Source organism: Neomonachus schauinslandi, chromosome 11 (genome assembly GCF_002201575.2).
Source record: "Neomonachus schauinslandi chromosome 11, ASM220157v2, whole genome shotgun sequence".
NCBI lineage: Eukaryota > Metazoa > Chordata > Mammalia > Carnivora > Phocidae > Neomonachus > Neomonachus schauinslandi.
Window position 1 is genome coordinate 44,532,638 of NC_058413.1, and position 14,255 is coordinate 44,546,892.

A 14,255-nucleotide genomic window follows, 5' to 3' on the forward strand; every position below is an offset into this window, starting at 1 on the left:
CCATCTCCCACTACTCATCTCCCACTACTGCCCCACTACGTGCTCTGACCACGTGGCCACCTCGCTGTCCCCCCATCTCAGCCCTATGTACTGCTCCTGCCTCTTCCTAGGAGATGCTATTCCTGGACAGCTTCCTGCAGGGCTCGCTCACTCACCGCCTCAAGTCTCTGGTCAAATGGCACCCTCTCCATGAGGCCTACCCTGTCACCCTATTTTAACTGCAACCCATGTCCTCAGCACTCTCTGTTCCTCTTTATTTTTATTCATAACACATCTTACCTTCTAATAAATTCTACAACTTTCTCTTTTGTTTATTATCTCTCTCCCATGACTAGAACATAAGCAGTGATTTGTGTCTGTTTCCTTTCTTGCTAGGATAGTACCTGGTAAGGAGTAGATGTTCGAGGAATGCCTGTTGAATGAATCAATGAACGAGTAAGCAAAACAGGCCACCTGAGGCCCAGTTCCATTTTGGCCACGAACTAGCTGGGTGACCCCTTCTCTGGTCACAGTGGGCCAGGCGTCCTTTCTCCTTTTGAAGGCTGACCCCTCACTTGCACTTGGTTCCCTCCTCACCAACCCCCCTCCAAGAATCATTACCTCCTCTTCCCTGTGCCACAGACTTCTTTGTCTACTGGACCTTTTCCATCAGTATTTGCATGTGCTGAAGCCTCTCCCATTTTAAGAAAATGATTTTTGACCCAATTCCCATGCCTGGCCCCTAGCTAACCCTTCTTCCTCTTCTCCCTCCTTCCCAGCCAATCATCTTGGAAGAGTTTGCTGCACTCACCTTCTCTACTTGTGCGCCTTCCATCACTCAACTCCTCAATCCCCTACAGTTCTGCCTGTGTCTCCATGACTCCCACATCAACCCCCCCAAAGCCCCCGGCAGCCTCCTTATTGCTAAGTCCAATTCACAAGCTCTGAGGTCTTCCCGCAGCTGCAGCTCCCCTCCCCCGGCTCTGCTCCGGGGACCCGGTTCTCTCGCTGCCTCTCTGGCTGCATCTCACGTGGATGTCTAGCAGACACATTATCTCCGAGCCAACCCCTAAATGCTGGGCTCTTCACACCTCAGCCAGCCAGTCTCCGAGCCAACCCCTAAATGCTGGGCTCTTCACACCTCCACCTCCCTAACTATATTTACCATCTAGGAAGATAACTCAAGAAATCTTTATTTGTACGTGAAATGCCTCATGTTTTTAAAAATATTGTATAGGTCAAACAAAACACATCTCCAGGCAGATACGGCCAGTGGGTGGCCAGCTTGCCACTCCGGACATACGTGCACGCTTGCTTGTGCGTGTGCATTTGCACACTTCTGCACTGGTGCGGCTGTGCGTGGGAGGCACTGGGGAGCAGGGGTGTAACTGGATGCTTGGCTATGTAGTAGTAGCTGTAATAATATAATAATAATAGCAGCTGCTTACTTTTACTGAGCACTTTTATGGAGAACTGTTTTAAGTGTTTAATGCCTATTAAGTCTATTAAACTTCATAGAACCTTCTAGACAAGTATTATCCCCATTTTGCTGATGAAAAGACAGGTGCACAGAGAGGCTAAGACATCAGAGGACAGGGACCCGTCTATATGGCTGCGAGCAGAACAGAACCATGGACGCCCATGTGCGTGACCTTTATTCTGGGAGTTTGGGCAGGATTATGTTCCTGTTTTTCACCCCCGCTCCATAACAGAGCTGTGCTTTTTTTCTGTGACCTTGCAGTCCTTCCTGCTAGGGGTGGTAGGTATGCTTCCTTGCCCAACTGACATGGGACTTGGCTCTGACACTTGCTTTGCCCAGGGGAAATGAGTGGATGGGACATGAGCAGTGGCTTCAAATGGCCTTGCTGTTTGGCCAGTCCACCCACACTCTTGCTAGTTTGCCATGAGAAGAGCTTGTCCCAGAGCGCTGCTGCCCCCGCAGCCTAGGTCCCTGACTGTGGGCACGTGGAGCATATCTGAAGCCTTGCCTAGCCCAATCCCATGGGAGCCCAGGCCACCCTTAGACCTGCAGCCTGAAGCAGAGCTCCTCAGCCAACCCCACAGACTCCCAAGCCAGTAAAATAGATGCCATGAGCCCCAGAAATTCGGGAGGCTTATCACACAGAATTACTGTAGCAGAGACTCGACTCTACCTGGCTTATACCTGAGTACAGGTGTGTGTGCCTGAGCGGGCTGCACAGAGACCTGTACAGTCAATAAATGCTACTTGGCCTCCTCTGACCCAGGCCTGTGCTGGGGATTTGGAGATGAATCAGCCATGCTCTGCCTTCAAGGGTCTCTTCCCGTCCCAGAGGGGAGATGAGGCAGCCTTATCAGGTAGACCATCTATGAGTAAGGCGAGACAAAGTAGAAGGGGAGGGAGATCTGAACAATGAACACTTTAGGTGGAAGGCACCATTTTAATGGGTTAAGGATGAGTAGGATCTGAACAGAGAAGGGAGAGATGGTGTTCCACGGGATGCACCTCTGCGAGCCAAAACAATGAGGGAAAGCACTGCCATCTGCATGGGAACAGACGCCACGTCCACGTGGCTGGAGGACAGGACAGTATATGAAAGAGGACAGTGGGACATCATTCCATTGACATGGGACCAGAAAGGGCCCCAAAGGGCAAAGTGAAGAGTAGCACTGGAAGTCTGGAAGCTGAGGACTGGCATCGTCAGAGTGGCCTCATAGAAAGATCGCTCTGGTTGCCGAGTGCAAGGCGGACCAGAGGACCCACCAGGAGGGGAGAGGGAGACCAGGGAAAGGACCATGATAACCTGGAGGAGAACTAAAGGCTGAGCATGCGTGGCTGGAGAAGAGGGGAGCGAGGCTAGCGAGAGCAGCCTGGAGGGACAGGCAGTGGAGGGGAGCTGTGCCGGGCCGCGGTGGCACCACCTCCGGGACCAGCCCAAACCTGCGAGGGACACCCCGGGGGTCTGCTTGTATCCTCCCTCCTCCTAGAGAGTTCTGACCTGGCCAGCAGGGCCGAGGGGTGGAACGGGGCAGGGGCTCAGGCTGGAGGATGGGGACATGGCTGACTGATGAGCCCTCGGGACAGCGGGGTCAGGGCCAGCGTCTCTCACCGTGGAGCCCAGATATCAGTGGAGGGGCTGGGGGTGGGGGGAGGTAGAGACTTGGAAAAAAAGAAGGTGGGGCTTTCTCTGATCAACACCTTGCTGAGGTGAAAAAGCCCCAAAGACGGACATCCTCTTCCCCTCCCTTCTGCCCCCCAAGGCCTGGGCCAAAGGCTACAGCTGGGTCTCTGGGGTCCAGTGCTATGCCCCGGAGGAAATCATTCCTCTCAAGCTTCTACTTCCAGACCCCTCTCTCATTCCCTGTCTGCGCGCACAGACCAGCAGCCCCAGTACAAGCAATGGAAGTAGTCTCGAGGTAACAACGAAAGCAACGGCAATGCATTATTGAGGCCTTTATCCATGTTCATCGTCTCTAACATCCCGAGAGCCTGAAAGGAGAGTGTTGTCATCTTCACCGCATGCGTGCGAGAACGTGGCACCCTGAGAATAACTCAGCCAGGGCCCCGCAGTGAGTGAGCGAGCCGGATTGGCCGCCCCGGGACACACAGCGGTTGTGTCAGTGGCCAGCCCCACGGGAGGGGCCAGCTGTGTTCACCTGCGCTGCCTCCCCCAGGCCTGTCTGCAGTTTGTCTGAGATTTCGCCTAAAGTTACCTATTCCCATAGGGAGAAGCCAGGTCTACAACGGGGCTGGGGGATGCGAGGGGAGGAGGTGCACCGGGTGGGCAGGGAGAATGATCCAGCAGCTCCCTGGCCCCCTGGAGGGAAGCAGGTGTTCTCAGAGCTGAGCATTTCAGTCTCCTCCCAGTGCTCCCTGGTGAAAGAGGATACTCCAGAGGCAGAGCCAGGCAGTATCTGTCCTCACACGCCACCCCCAGACCCCTGCTACAGTATCAGCGTGAGGACCCTTGCCCTCGTTCTGTTGGTGAAATTGTTTCTGTTTTCTCTCCAAGTCTGGAGACCCTTCCACTCTGCCCCAGAACCCAGGGAGACAAGAAAGCAACAAGTTCTCCTACGTATCGTTATTAAGTCCATTTTACAGATTAGGAAACCGAGGCTCATTTGTCCAAGGTCACACAGCTCCTAACTGCCAGAGCTACTTCTGGCTCCGGGCTTGGAAAAACTCCCTCTGCTGTCTTGCCCACTGTTCTCTCTGAGGAAACAAGTTTAAAAAGAGCAATGAAACTAAGTCTATCAGGATCCAGTCAGGAAAATAGAACTCAAGCCAGAAAGTTCCACAGAGGAAAGTTAGTACAGGAAACTCACAACGATGGGGTTGGATGAACCAAAAAGCCAAGTGCGGATCCGGAGACAGCCCAGAGATGAGCCAGAGCAGGAAGCCGCCGGCTGAAGGGACAGCGGGAGGAGCCAGTGAGTCCAGAGGCCAGGGCCACCAGGCAGGAGTGGGTTCCACGGGGAAGACCCAGCCACTGCCCGGGACGCAGAGACTCGGGGGAATACCCTGGCTTCTCCCTCGATCCCGTCCTCCACCCTCCCACCAGTCAGACCGAACAGGAAGCAGGCGCCAGGGAACCTGGGAAATAGTTTGCAGGGATTATACTTTACTACGGGGCAGAGCAGGGGGACAGCTGGGAGGGTATCTTGACAGCAAACAGGCAAATGTCCAGGACACTAAGCATAGAGCATACCCCCCACCCCCTTGCAAGGTGGACAGTGACGAGTGAGGGGACACTGACAGGCCCCCAGCAGGATGAGAGAGGGTCTCGGGAAGGGGCCTGTGTCAGGGGATGGCACAGCGCGTGTCCCTTTAAAAGATAAAGGAGGGGCGCCTGGGTGGCTCAGATGGTTGGGCGTCTGCCTTTGGCTCAGGTCACGATCCCAGGACCCTGGGATCGAGTCCCGCGTCGGGCTCCCTGCTGGGCGGGGAGCCTGCTTCTCCCTCTGCCTCTGCCCCCCCCCCCATGAATAAATAAATAAAACATTTTAAAAAATAAAAATAAAAAAAAATAAAAGATAAAGGAACAGGTGCCTAACGGCTGCAGCTGCCACCCTGGGGCTTCTGAGAGTGACACCCCAGGGTGAACTGCCAGGAATGCCAGTTTCCAAGGGTCTTCAGGGAATGAGAAAATCGATGGGGAGCCCTTGGCCTCAGGCGGGGCTGTCCTGCCCTCCTGTACTCTTGCCAGGCACCCCCAGGCTGAGTGTGTGAGCCTGTTCGTGTGCAGACGTGTATACTCACAGGCCCACCCTCTGCTGCCCTGAACCAGGGTGAGCAGCACCACTCAAAGGGCCCTGCCTGGCCTCGGGAGCAGCCTCTAATGCAGAGACCAGCTCAGGTCAACAAAAAGCCACCTGGGGCGGGAGGGGAGCTCAGCCCTCCCTGGCTGCAGGCCCCTCCCTCACGGCCTCAGCAGAGCTGGCATGCTCCCGCCACGGAGCCCTCGGCTGGATGCAAGGCCAGAGAGCAGGGCAGGGCCGCTCACAGACAGGCCCCAAACCTGGTGTGAACACCCAGAGGAGCACGGTCTCCTCCATCAGGGCCAGGAGGGGAGGGGGCACATGGTATCTTCCCGACAGCTCAGCGGGCCCTCAAACAGCCAGCTTTTTCTCCTTTTCTTTTGCAAACAGCAGCAGGTGTAGGGCCTTAGTCCTCAGACCCTGCCTCTCTTCTTGCCACAGACAGGTACTGTGTCAGGCCAGCTCTGGGCCTCCAACTTTGGGCACAGCCAGGACCTACACTCAAGTTTCTCTGAACGAGGTTGGGGGTGGAGAACTCTACGTTTCCAGGTAGGAACACCAACAGCAACCCAGGGAAGCAGGAAGGGAAGTAGGCTCAGGGCCCCCAGTACTTTACTCCTGCACACACCCCATGGCTAGGGCAGCTGGTGACCCAGTGCTGAGCAGACGTCTGCTCCCAGCTCACGTCAGGGCAGATGGGGTTGGCAGGCACCACCACAGGGCTCTGACGAAGTCCTCACGGCCAGGGGATGCGCCAGGCCTGGCTGGGCTTCATGCAGGTGGCAGTAAGAGTAGAGAGACCTGAGCTTCTGGACACTTCTAGGCCCTGCAATATTGAGAGGTTGGCACCTTCTTCTGGGTGGTGGTGGTGGTAGGGTTAGCCCTGCTTCCTCAGTCCCCCTGCTGTCTGTACTCTCGTGGTCTCAGTTAGAGATACTTGCAGGAGGCCTAGACTCAGGAGGTCAAAGGCAAGTTGGGCCAACCATGTGCCATGGCAACAGAGTCTTCCCCACCCCACCTCTTGTCTCAAAACTGCCACCTGGATTCCTGTGTCAGGACAGAGGATGTGTGTGAGCCCGTGGCCTGGGCCTTGACACCCAAGGGGGTCACACTGGAACTGCTCTCTGTGGCCAGCCTCAGCCCTGCTCCCACGGGTCACCCAGGTCTGTGAAGATCGCACCACTGGGAAGGCAAAATGCAAGTAAAATCGAGACTCCCCTCTCCCCATTAATCAAAGGGCTCTGTGGAGGCAGCTGGACACACAATGTCATACCACTCCTCCAGGTTCTCCTTTCTGAGCCATGAGCTGATGCCAGCAAGACCTTCCTAAGCCCAAGACAGGCTCCACAGTCTGGCATCCAGGCCAGAAGTCAGGGCCTTTATTTATTCTACGAATGCTTATTGAGAGTCCACTATGTGTCAAGCACTGTTCTACCTGTGGGGATGATATGAATGTTCAAAAGAAACAAAGATCCCTGTCTTCGAGGAGCTTGTGTTCTAGCAAGAGGGGAGACAAACAATACACATCCTCAGTAAGTGAATTACATAATATGGTCAGAGGTGTTAATGCTCTGAAAACCTGTGTAGGCAGGCAAGGGGGTCAGGACAGCTGGGGGGACGGGTTGCAGTATTAAAGGCAGACCTCACTGGGAGGGAGACAGGGAACAAAGACCTGAATAAAGGGTGGGGCCAGCTATGTGGACACTAAAGAAGGGCGTTCTTGGCAGAGGGAAGAGCCATGCAAAGGCTCTAAGGGCATGCCTGGTGTTCAAGGAGGCCAATGCGGCTGGGACACAGCAGATGAGAGAGAGCGGGGAGACAGCAGGTCAGAATATCCAGACCATTCAGAGCCGTCTGAGTCTGCTATATGCATTGGCTTCTACTCTGAGTGAGCTGGGAAGCCGTTGGAAAGTTCTGAGCAGAGGACAGATCTAAGTTCTGAAAGGATTACTCTAGCTGTTGCGTTGCAAATGGGTTGAAGGGAGCAAGGTAGCACCTGGGGGCCACGTAGGAGGCCCCTGCAGTAACTCCAGAAGAGAGGACAGTGGCTGAGGCTGGGGCAGTAGCATGGGGGTGGTGACATGTGGACAGGTTCTAGCTGTGCTTGGTTGGGATTCACCGATAGAGTGGGTGTGGGGCCAAGAGAAAGAGTTGTCAAGAATGACTCCAAGGCTTTGGACTGAGCAACGGGAAGGATGGAATTGCTGTTTCCTGAAACTGTGAAGGCCAAGGGTAGAGCCTGTTTCAGGGGAAGATTAGGAGCAGGAGGTGGATACTTAGGTTGGAGACTTGGTAGAATCTGAGCACAGATGTCAAGTAGGCAGCCAGAGAAGAGCTAGAGCCCCCCTCCTTCTTTGCTGAGACTCAGGAATTCACTAAACCAAACCAAAGTCTTGCTGTCAGGTGGCAGGAAGAAAGGGGGACCCACGGAAGAGGCTGTGGTGTCTGAAGGGAGGTGACCAGTTACCTTCAAGAGGGCCGGGAGATCAGAAAAGGAGAGAAAAATAGATGGCGCCACCCAGTGTGAGTTGAGACTTCATGTAGTGGCCAACCCAAAATGTCCTGTGGGGTACGCTGATCTAGAATGATCTAGAATGCCCACGAAAGTCTTCCCTACTGTGCAAAACCAGGAAGGTGCCATCTAGAGCTCAGCAAGAGAGTTCTTGCTGCCCTGAGAGCCCTATCGGGCATGTTCCCTGATTCTACCTCCACAAAACGCTAAGTCAGAGGCATCCATTTCTAGAAGGGACTTGCCCAAGGCCACTGAGTCCATACACAGTGCTGGAGTCAAAGCTGGGTCTGTGGCCAGGTCCAGGACCTTCCCATGGCCAAGGCTCCCCTGAGAGCAGCGTCCGACTCCTGGTCGGGGCCTGGTGATGCTCTGTTCCTTGACAGCTGAAGATGCTGCTCTAGATCACCTCCTTTAATGTCAAGGTTCCCCTCAAGGTGTCCTCGAGGAGGTGAAGAGCTAACGAGGGCCTGCACACGAGGGGCTCGGCCCCATGCCCAGCACGGCGGTGGGGGGAGGAGGGACACGCTCGGTCAGTGACAGCCGGCCCCAGAGCCGTCCAAGGAGCAGTCACTTCTTTTCCTTATTTTAGGGATTAAAGAAAAAGCTGTAAAAGTGAACGAGTTATGGAAATAAAGGAGAACAGCCCCCTCACTCTGCATGACCCACTTACTCTACTTAATGTTCAGGGTGCACAGAGATTGGTTTCCCCGGCTGGATTATTTCTTTAGGATAAGTTCCCTGGGGTAGGATTACTGCGCCGAGAGGTCAGAGCCCTTTTATGGGTCTTCATAACTGTTGCCATATTGCTTTCCAGAAAAGATTGTCACCATTTACTTTTTACCCAAGACTCTTTTTTTTTCCTTACAATCTACTTCGCTTTTTCTTTACTGATTCAGTAGGTAGGAGATAATGAATTTAAATTCCCTCGAATATAATTGTTATAAATGTTCGCTTTTTCTTTTTAGCATTTACTTGTTTAATTTGCTTCAGTGAGAAGTGTCTATTCATAGCCTTTGCACACTTATCATTGGGTCTGTAATCAACAAACATGAGCTGATCACTGACACTGCCAGGTGCCTGGGAACACCTCGTTTGCATGAACTGTTTCAGGCCATAGCAATGAACTTCTTTATGATCACATCTAATTTCCCCCGAGTCTGCCTGCCTACTCAATATTTCCATTTGTACTGTTATACATTAAGTTTTTAAAATGTATACTATCAGATTTGCATCATGTGAATCCTACGTATTTTTTTCTGTCAGAGGTTTTAAAGCTTAGAAAGTTACAACCCCATGATCTAATCCATAGTTAATTCTATTTAATATTTAATTCTATTATTCTACTTTTGAAAGTCTTTAATCCACTGTTTCTGGATTAAAGAATATTCTACCAGACACTTATGTAGAATGTGACATGCAAAACAAAACAAAACAAAAACCCCACCCCAAACAAACAAAAAACTCATTTCAAATAGATATGGGAAAACCCACCTCAGCAAAGTTAATTAAGCTTCTTTACTGGAGGGTCCCTCAGAGACTTTTACCATGCCAGTAAATCTTGCGGATCTCCAAGGTTTGGGAGGACCAGCATTATTCCTATAAAGCATTTCTCAAACTTTGCGCCTATGGAGCTCCTCATTCGCGGAGCTCCTCATTCACAAAGCCCCTCTTGGAGCTAGTTTTCCCTTGCCACGCTTTGGAAAATGTTGCTTTAACACAACTTCAAATCAGAACATCAAAACAAAACTATAAGCTCCAATATGGTAATGAGGACTTTTGTCTATTTCACCCCTGCTATATTCCCAGCAAACCATAGACGCTCAGTAAATATTAGTTAAGTAAATAAATGAGTGTATGTACAAATAAAACAAATCAAACCCAGTGCACAACACCGAGATATGTTCTAAGACGCAGGGAGGGGCAGGGACTTTGTGTGGTTCACTGCTGCATCCCTAGGAGCTGGAATATGTCTAGGGTATAGTGCGTGTTCAACAAATACTTGAACAGATGAATAAATAAAGGAATGAATCACTTGCCCAACTGAGCTCCTGACTTCAGTCCCTAACACCCTTCCTTTTATGGAAGAGAAAGACTATCTCACCTGGGTAAGAGTACATGACCCTAGGCAGCTCGGGAGGCAGTTCCAGGAGCCAGCAGGTAAGTGCAGAGGCCCAGGGCCTCAGAAATACCCCTCAGGGGAGGCTCATCCCAGCGTCAGAAGCCCAGCTACATCCAGCCTGGCGATGTCAGGCATCCCAACACAGGGGAGTTGAGGACCAGACTTCCTTGGCGCTGTCCAGACTAGCCAAGCGAGACTCTGCATCCTTCCTGTAAGGGGAAGCCAGCCTGGAATTGGGTCAGAGCCTGCCACGGTTCTGTCCTCCGAATGGCTCTGCAGGCAGAGCCTTGCAGCCTAAGACACTGAGTGACTTGAGCCTTTGGGGGCAGGGGAGGCCTCTTAGGATCACAAATGGCTCTCCATCTGGATAAGCACAGCTTCCGTGTTCGCTGCCATTCTGAAACCAACGTCTGGTCCTCTTACCTTTCACCTCTCACTCAGCTGGACCAGCATAAGGCCTGTGAGAGCAACCTTTGTTATGGAGGAACCTAAGTTAGTGAACGGTTCCTAAGGAAAGCTCTCCGACAGGTCCACGGTTTGGGTGGGGGTCGGGGGGGGAATGAGAACAGGAGCTGTTAGGACAGTCTGTTTCTCACAGCTCAGGTGACACTGACCCTCACCCAACTTTGCCCAGAATCTACACAGAAAAAGTACCATGAGTTTTCAAGAAAGAGACCCCAAAGCCTGGCCCAGGAGCATCGGTGACCTTTTCCAAATATTACCCCTGGGTAATATTTCCTTTCAGAGGTGCCCAGCACAGCCCCAGAGCGTCCCATGTCACCACGAGTGCAGGCCCCACCAGCAGTTTAGGGAAGACTGTTCCCCTAAACCAGCCCCCGTGTCTGAGGTTGGAGCAGCTTCCATGGCAAAGAAGAGAGGAAACAATGCGCTTTATAAAGAACCATATTTATTTTCATTTACAGCATCAAATACCATAAATAAAGCTAAACATCGTTTGCTGTGTGCAAAATACAGGGTCCCGTGTGGCACTGTAAAGGACTATTGGAGATCGCAGACATGCGTTGCGAGGAGATGGGCAGGGAGGGGGGCTAGCTCAAGAGAAGGCTGAGAAGGAAGGAGGGCCCTCTCTGGTTGACATTCTATAAAGGGAGGGAGACGCTGCAAGAGAAGACAAGACAAGAGCGATGACTTCGTACTGGCTAGACTCTGCACCAGTGCCGTGAGCAATGCAGCATGCAGGGCTGTGCAGACAGGCCGAGAGGTCAGCGTGGCTCTGGGCCACATGCAGGACAGACGCCACCTTCTGCCTGAGACCCCGAGGCCCGGTGCCCAGCAGCTCCACCGGACTCGGCACGGCGCCCCTCTCTCTAAAAGCACTTTGAACGTCCTGCTGCTCCAAGTAATGAGTCAGCGGGCACATGTCGTCTGAGCAGAGCCACGGGGGCATGGACACCAGGCCCGGGCTGAGCAGAGTCATGTCTCACAGCCACCGCCGGCCTGGGACAATGATTGCTCCAGTGGAAGCTTCTGCATCATCTGGGGCGTTATGAGCCAAGAACAGTAAGAAGAGCCACAGCAAAGCCCTTGTGTCTAAAGTAAAGGCTGTGGTAGAGAAAGGATTTGCCAGGAACCTTGTGATTGTGTGTTCAAAATACAAAGCATGGGTCAAGCCTCTGATGAAGGCTGGGAGCATGGTTTCTTTTTCGACCCTTCCCGAAAGAGTCACCCATGGTTTTGATCGATAATCTTTATACTAGAATCAATTTAAGAACGCTTTGTTTGCATGTACTTTTTCAGCGGCTACCAGACTAAAGTTCTTTTCCAAGGTGACAGAGCCCTCTCTAGTCTGCCATCTCACAGCTGGGGGAAGCGTCCCAGGAAGGGAAGTGGTTTTGCGAGGGGAAAGGTATGCATGCAGGCTGCACGGGGAGCCGCAGGGAGGCAGGGCATGCAGCTGGTGTAGACCTGGCGGCCGGCTCAGAGGTAAGTAGAGTCAAACATGGCTTTCGAGCGGAACACCACCCCACGTTGCTAAACCCCCATGCCATGGAATGAGTCCGTTAGTACGCAAGATGCTCGCAGTTAGCACAACCGGGACCACGCTGGGGAGGATGGGGCACGGAGAGCACGTTAGGCGTTAGTACCTCTCTCTGAAAATTGGCAAGAAAACCAGTCACCTCCGAGCAGAAGTGCGTCAGCCAAGAAGTGGGTGTAGCACTGGAAGGCTGAAATGAACTGGTAGCCACAGTGTAAGGTTGGAAAGAGAGAGACAGAAAGGAGAATTTAGTTCGGGGCCAGGGTGGGGGCGGGGGGGGGGCAGGAAAAAAGACTGATAACACAAAAGGCACGGGAATTGAAGATGAGGCCACCATTGATAAAAGGGAAACTTCCCCGAACAAATCATTGCTTGCTTGGGACAGATGAACCTTTCTGGTAGTGACCGCCTACTCATCTGCAAGAGTGGATGCGTGTAGCTGGCCTAGGCCAACGCTCTTCCCCCGGAGCGACACGCGTCCTCAGGAACCCCCCCGCCCCCCCACCCCGCTGATATCTCTTTTCCCCTGTGTTACTCCCGTGTCCCACACTCATTCTTGAATATGCTGTGGAGGCCAAGAGGTGTCTGCCTCCTGGGATCCACCATGCGTTTCGGTTCTGCCCACCAGGAAGGTTCACAGCCTCAGAACATACAAACATCTCAGGCTTCTGACAGGCACACGCTGTCTCCCCCGAATAATTCAAACCAGTCTCTTTATGGCCATAAATGACATTCTCCGAGAGTCTAACTCTGGCTTCATGGAGCACTCCACAAAGCGTCTCAGCCCACCCTGAGCTGAAGACAGGAGCAATGACATGGCTGTGCATGCGTTCACGTCATGACCTCAAGATTTCCTTTTAGAATCGAACACAGCATGAATCCAGGGCTCCTCCCACCATGCTGAATATTAAAATTGCAGCAAAAATTTGGAAAAACCCAACGCAAGTCAACAGACTGAGAACGGTTCCAACGAGGACAGAGGTGCCAGGTCCCATGGGCTGGGCCACAGCCAGGCCCCTGCTTTCTCCAAGGACTTCAAGGAAGGGTTTGTAGAAATGCCTCTCCCCTTCATCCTGCCCTATAGAAACTTGTCATCTCCACGCTCTCGAGCGCCCTGGCTCCTAACGCACCCCGGGCTCCATCCTTCCTTAATCTAGAGGAGATCTCTAGTGTCACAAGTGCACACAGCCATCTCCAGCCTGGTGACTCGATATCCTGAGCATGTTGGAAGGCCTCTGCCTTGTTCAAGCAGACCCAGCAGCGGCACTCGTCCGGGCAGAGCAGGGTGCGGGGAGCGGAGGCCTCCCCAGGAAGCCCAGAGTGAAGAACACAGGTAGGCCCAAGGCCTGTTTTTGCCCTTAATAGGGCATATTTCTCTTGTATCAGTCAACAAACAGCTTCCACTCCCTGCCTCCCCTGCCAGTCAAGACACAGGAGGTCAGACACATTCCTTTGCTAGGACAGCGAGAAAACAAATGGTTTCTGGCTGCTCTGACCAAATATGCATGGCGGCCGAGGGGCTAAGCAGCCAGGATGTCTGTAAGCAGGGCTCCTCGGGCAGGTCACGCTTCCCAGAAATCCTATACCCTGAGGTGCTAACAAACGGCCTCAGTCCCATAGCAGGTGATACGAGAGGGCAGATTCTTCCCTCAGCCTGACCGTTATGGACCCTGAGTGGCCTTGGCTCAGTCTGCAGCCTGGGCTGAGGACCAGATCGGGGGCCCCGGGCGGGGGGGCGGGGCAGGGGGGCAGAGCTCCTCTCCTGCAATGCACCAGTTCGCCAGAGCTCCACTCAGCCAGGGGCCACGGGGCCTCGCAGGCACTGCTTGTTCATGGGAAGGGACAGTGTATGTTTGTGGCAATCTGCAGGAAACCCCACGGTCATTTGGCTGGTGATGAGGGGAAAAACCTTTAAGCTACTAATTTTACATCTAAACAAGGGTGCAAAACAGGCCCCCTCCCTGTGGGAGGGCAGATCACAGCCAACTACATACTGCCGTGTGTCTCTGTGTGGTTTAATTCTACTCTGATCTACTCTTTTCTTCTAAACTGCTGAGGCTTTCGTGGTGCCAAAACGCTGTCCCCTGTGGACAAGTGGCATCAGGGTACATACAGCAAAAGGCACTGGTCAGGAGGTAGCACACTCGCTTCTGTTTCTATAAAAAGCCCAAATCATTAGTGTCGCGGGCAGCGACCATGACCATGGACCGCACTGTGGAAGGGATTCGTGACACCAGTTACAAACTTCAAACCGTGTTTACAAAAAATGACACTCGTAGGGAAAAAAAATGCTTTCTCTTGGCTTATTAAAAGTTTCAAAAATTGAAATGTAAACCTAGAACTATGGCTCACTTTGGTATAAAAGAAGTACAAAGCTATAAAAAACATCCTTCATGTCGTCTGGCCCCGGC

At 52.7% G+C, this 14,255-nt stretch overlaps 1 protein-coding gene across 1 annotated transcript in view; it reads right to left on the reverse strand.

Moving 5' to 3' along the window:
* Positions 1 to 14,255, reverse strand: part of MICAL2 (microtubule associated monooxygenase, calponin and LIM domain containing 2) — a 208,877-nt gene that overhangs the window by 62,427 nt on the left and 132,195 nt on the right. The gene's annotated exons all lie outside the window — the stretch shown is intronic.